The sequence below is a fragment of the Leptinotarsa decemlineata genome, unplaced genomic scaffold (genome assembly GCF_025532065.1).
Source record: "Leptinotarsa decemlineata unplaced genomic scaffold, Ldec_3_MD MMD2_tig00026328_RagTag_RagTag, whole genome shotgun sequence".
Lineage (NCBI taxonomy): Eukaryota > Metazoa > Arthropoda > Insecta > Coleoptera > Chrysomelidae > Leptinotarsa > Leptinotarsa decemlineata.
In genome coordinates this window covers 31,873,481-31,879,941 of record NW_027412688.1, presented here as the reverse complement: position 1 = coordinate 31,879,941, position 6,461 = coordinate 31,873,481, and positions in this window count along the sequence as shown.

Sequence of the window (6,461 nt, the reverse complement as noted above, 5' to 3'; positions counted from 1 at the left end):
AGTACCAAGATTGACACAAATGTCAAACTTATACAAAAGAACGTGAAAGTTTTGACTTTGTCTTGAATTAAAACTATGTGCGGATGAGGGAAACATCAGAGTATCTGTATTATTGGAAATATGTACACATAATTCAAAAATGACCAGACTACACATAAGTAAAATTTCGTTTTTTTATAAAGATATTTCTGCCTGAGGTTCTACTTTGTTATGATGCAAAATCTATTTTTGAAGAAGAACATCAGGTGCCTGAACTGATACAGCCCATAAACAGATACAATATCTCAATGTGATTCGACTTGAGCATGAAACTTGTATTATTTGAGACTGAAACAGTGAAGTTCTGAATAGATAGCAAATTGAGTTTTGTTTGCCTTGGGTTTTTCAATTGAGATCTTGATCAATATAGAGTCCCAAAAATTTTTTGTAAGGTTGATGTTATTTCAAATTTACTGTATATTTTCTGGCAATATGAAACCGAATCATATGTGTATTGGAAATGTTGAAACATATAGAGTTTGTGATAGTCCATTTGATTAAATACATTGAATTATGAGAAAATGCTAGATATTTTTGAAATAAAATGTAGAAATGTAATGAGTGATTTAAAAATTCGGATATGAATTTGGATAAAAATAATTGCCCAAGTAGTTATTTTCGTTTTTAATAATTTTTTTTTTCAAATTGTATATTGAAGTCAACTTTCATTTTTGTTTCTAACATTTGCTTAAAAGTATGTCTGCATGTTATTATTTATCAGTATTGTCAACAACCAGTATGAAAATTGGGAGTGATCCTCTATTTAGTGTCAAGACCCCAAAGTATTTATTACCTTTTGCTTTAACTGTAGTAAAGAGACACCCTCAATAGAACATTTTGTTGAAAGAAGAGCGTGGGAAATGTATATTGTGATCATCCAATTCGAACTTATCACATCGAAACATGAATTTCACTTTGAAGCTACATGGTACTTCCAAGTTTTTCAATAATTGGGCTTTTTATTTGTTTTATCAAAAGAAAATATATCAATGATGTCGACTAAACTTGTTTTTGGTTTTCTAATAAATTAAATTTCGAATATTCCTGTCTTATTAGAATCCCAATGGATTAAGGTGAATATACCTGGTGACCATGAAATCGTTATACACGGTGCCATTCAGTGGTTTCTGGTATGAGAAATTGGAAATTCGGACCAAACGTAAAAATTTCATTTTCTTATTAGTCAATGGGCTATGCTTGAAGACTGGCAGTAAACAAATCTAAAGCAAATGGAACTTCAAACGTTCAAGTCAGTCTCTATATACCTACACAGTAGGTTTAATGGACTGACGCCTATCAGAAAACAACTACTCCCCTGGCAAATACCACGAAGGGCGTTGGATTATATCAGACAGGCGTCAGTGCAGGAATCTTCACAGAAAATGTCCTGCATATCCAACGCCCTGCATATCCAATGTCCTGCATAATCCAACGCCCTTCGTGGTATTTGCCAGGGGAGTAGTTGTTTTCTGATAGGCGTCAGTCCATTAAACCTACTGTGTAGGTATATAGAGACTGGCTTGAACGTTTGAAGTTCCATTTGCTTTAGATTTGTAAAAATTTCAATTATTGTTACTCAATACATCAATATGTTTGACAATATTTCTATACCTATATGATGTCTCAGTCTTGAAAAGAGAATGTTATGTTCTATTTTTATTTCAAGGATAATATGCAGCTCGTTTTCAGTAGATAGCACCAATTCCCTGTCATTGTTTCAGCTCATTCATTTTGGCTTCGTCAATTTGTTGGTCCAGCACCGTGTTCATAAAATATTAATGTTTTTCTATAATGGAGGTTTTGTGCTTTGAAATGCTCAGCTTTTTATGTCTGTTACCACACATCTTTATGACAGTTTTGTTTCAATTTTGTCACTTGGCAATATTGAATTTGTGTTCTAATAAATAGCGATGAATGTATTTTGACAACAAATAGCACTAATACAAATTATGTGAAACGCTTTTATGATAAACTTCTACTGGATAATTATAACTTGATTACGATTTCTACACGATTATCTCTGATCATCTATTTATTTACTCATTTACAGGTAACCTTCAGTTGAAAAATATGACTTCCGAACTTTGTTGAAGCTACATCTGTCAAATTATTTGTCATGTATTCAGTCAGTTTTGCAAAATCACCATGGACGGATATAGCATTCAACAATACGTGCAAATAACAAAATTGTCTTATCAAAATGGGTGTTCTATTCGGGCAACGTACTGCGTGCTTTACCCATTTTACGGTCGACATAATCATTCTACGGAGAGGACTCTTCCTAATGTGTTGGATAAATTTGAGTCCACTGGTTAAGTAAACGATCGAATAAAACCCGTACGTCGACGAAACGGAAGATCTGCTGAAAACATCGCCGCTGTCTGCGAGAGTGTGCAGGGCCTGCACCCTAACAAAATTCAACTGACCCAGGAACTGAAAGTAAACGACCATAGTCAACAACTTTTGTTAGTTTAATGGGCTCTGGAGCAGTTGGTATTTCACACACTTTGTTTCATTCAAATTTAAAGATGGGAAGTGCTTAATGAAAGACCCTAAATGTGACAATCACGGAAACCGAAATTCTATCAGATTATCCTCAGTGAGGAGTTTGAGAGGTATTTAAATCCCCCATGACTTCTATGAATATCTATCCAATCAAAATACCGCCAAGTTCATTGTGGAAACTATTTCTTACTCCTCATCAAAGAAGTTTCCCAAATGTTATTTGAATGTAATCAAGTATAAATTGGTCAATTAAGTGGCTTTTAATTTTCTCCATACCAATTTCACACTCTATATAAATGTTTCAAGGACTCACGTAAATAACTTGTCATTCTTAATTGCATTTGAGAATGATATTGATTATTTAATATGATTGAAGTTAATAGAATTAGAGTTTTCCAATAAGGCTTCCATTATGAATATTATGACATAAGAAGTCGCTTGTTGATTATGTGTGGTTGACGTATTTGATAATAATATTTGGTAAGCCAGTTAATTTATTTTTATGTTATGGAATCGGCTGATACTTGATGAAAATCCATAACGTATTCAAGAAATACTTTATTGTTAGATTTCCACTAAACGGTTCTTCTGTCTATCTATATATCGATACGAAAAAGTGTTTTTTGAGTATATAATAATTCATTCGCCTATATATGACTTCTGTTTATTTTATTTATTATTTATATGTATTGTCAACATCAACGAAACTCTTTTTTTCTGTATGAAACCAGTATGACAATTGGGAGCGATCCTCTATTCAGTAGGTATATACTATTTTAAAAAAATAAATCAATACCAGAAATCAAACAAAAGTTTCAAAGCCCCAAAATATTTATTGCCTTTTGCTTCAACTATAGTAAAATGTCATCCTCGATAGAACATTTTGTTGGAAGAAGAGCATGGGAAATGTATTTTGTGATCATCCAATTGCTATCTACTACTTGCTACTTCCCACTTTTTCATTTATTGGATTTTTGAAATCAAGGGTTCTCACATTATATTCTTTTTACTTGTTATATCAAAGAAAAATGTATAGGTATACGTGGATTGTTTAAAAAATCAAGTGAACGTTCAAATTCCGCCGGCTACGTATATTTGATTGGCGATTTTTATTTATTTTTTTTCATGTTGGTACACATGTCTCCAACATATGTTCACAGTTTCAGCTGTTTAGCATGTTTACTTTGTCGGTGAGAGGCATTAACGTTAAAAGTGTATTGCGTGTTCGGCGATTTTCTGCTTTCGAAAAAAATTGATGAAAGAATTCACATAAAATTTTGTGTAAAAATGGAATTTTGTGCTCAAAAACAATCGAAATGTTGACAGTGGCTTACGGTGTTTGTACTCCGAATCATAAAAATGTTTACAAGTGGTACAATCTTTTCATAGAAGGTCGAGAATATGTGAATGACGACGCTCGCCCTGGACGCCCCAGCACATCAACAACCGATGAAAATGTTGGGACAGTAAAAAAAAACTTGTTATGGACAATCGTCGAATCACTATTAGAGAAGTTGCTGAGGATGCCGGCATATCAGTTGGCTCATGCCATGCAATTTTAACGGAATTTTGGGCGTGAAGAGTGAGGCAGCGAAGTTCGTTCCAAAATTCGAAGAAAACGCTCGGTATTGTGGAAAAAAAATTCATGACTGTTGCATCATGATAATGCACCTGCTCACTCATCATTGATTGTTCGTAATTTTTTGTCCAAAAACAATACCTTAATCATGCCTTAACCACCGTATTCACCAGATTTGCCCCTTTGTGACTTGTTCCTGTTCCCAAGATTGAACAGACCTACGAAAGGAAGGCGTTTTGCGAAGATTGAGGAGATAAGAACCGAACCACTAAGAGAGCTCAAGGACATACCAAAAAGTGTACATCAAAATTGCTTCGAGGATTTGAAAAAACGCTGGTACAACTGTATTAAATCTGACGGAGACTTCTTTGAAGGGGATTCTTTATTGGTACCTTGGGAGCTGTCTGACTTGTCCACCGGTTAGTAACCCTGTAATTATTCTGAGCCGATCCCTACTATATTGAAGTAGTTCTGCGGTTCTTTTCTCGGTCGATTCGCTAATGAAGGTTCTACTGTGTTTGTTGCCAGGTATACTTTTGTCCAGTACTCTGTCTGCTTTTTATTGGTCCATATCCTAATCTGGTTTCTTACCAATGATTTTGGTACCCCCAGAGCTGGTTCAGGACCTATATATGAAGTTGATGATCCGCGTCTAGCGGATTGAAGTGTTTGTTGTATTTAAAGTGAAATGAAGTTAAGTTTGATTATTCAGTGTAGTCAATTATTGGTCAACCCACGGGAAAAAACGTAACAATATCAAATGTCATGTTTACAGAATTTGATTTAAAATTCTTGACTTGGGTCATTTATGGTTAAATTGAATAAGTTTTCGAATGTTTTTTCATTGAAAATATCGGCATCAATGAACTCTGTACCTTCATTTCGAATTTGAAATTTTTCAGCCGAAAACAACTGAATGGCTTCGTGTGCCAATGATTTCGTAGTCACCGAGTATAGGACGTCTCATTTGAGTACATTTAATCCTAGTTCCAGTGTAAACAGAAATGCCGCCATCTTGAAAATATTTTATTTTATATTAATCCATGTTAACGTTGATCTCATATACCTACCTAATTTTTCACAATTTTCTTTTGAAGAGTTTTTTGTTTTTCACTATTTGTCTTTCACTATTTGATCAATATTTATAGATGAGGTTACTAAATATCACAAAATAATGAACAGGGCTGTTTGCTTACTTCCATATCATGCAGAGTTGAAGTCTTATCTGTTTGTTTTCTAGTATCATTAGTGGGTTCATCAAACATGAAATAATTATATCCCTCATTAAGAATGGTCGGGCTTACTGTAATGTAGTTTTTTAATACCTCTCGGTTAGTAGAAGTCAATATAACAAGAAGGTAAAGTTTCTTACTGTTTTTTGGGTTTATAATCTTCCACTCTATGAAAATTAAATGGGGGCAAATCTATAGAGAATCTGCTGAAGTGTAATAAAGGCAAACTTAATAGTTTATTCCGAAAAGTTACTGCGTAATATAAACCACTGTAAAGTCCAATTAGAAGTAACTTGTAGGTATTCATAAATTTAGTGAGCAAATTAAATTTCAATGAAAAAAATAAATTTTTATACTTAGCATTTTTTTGGTGTTCTCAAGACACAATAAATCCACTTGTGACTCCTCAACCACAGAGAATACAAGAAGGTGAAATCATTTATACTGTTTCTCTGCCGAGTAACACAAATTTTTCTTGATGCAAGAAAAATTATCGAAAGAACTAACATACAAGACCTGAAAATGTTACATGTACATATTTAAAAAATCCCAAAACACGTCAAATGTAAATTATAATTTGGCATTCTTCAACGTAAAAATGTCACCCCTATCTTCAACCCCCTTCGAATGACACGTATAACCCCCAATTTTTTAATTGGGAAATTAGGTTTGTGATATATCGTTTGAAAGGTCTCTTCATTCTCATATTCAAAAATGTTATCGCTTTTAAGTTTATTGCAACAATTAAGATAAAATAAATTAAAATCATGTGGTTACCGAAATTCGATAAAATACACTCAAAAACTAAAATGTATATTATGCAAAACGTGATGAAATGTACCTAGAATACGAAAAAGAACTATGGATGTCAACGAAGTAGATGTTCAAAATGTTCACTGTGAACGTCTTCTAGCATTATTTAACATTTCAGGCGTAACCGACCTAATGGCAAGCGTTACTCGTTCTTTTAAGTCATTCAAATCTGAAGGTTCAGTTTTGTACACATTGCTCTTTACATATCCCCATAAAAAGAAATTTAATGATGAAAGATCTGATGATCGCAGTGGTCATTCAATCGATCCTCGCCTCCCTATCCACCGATTGGG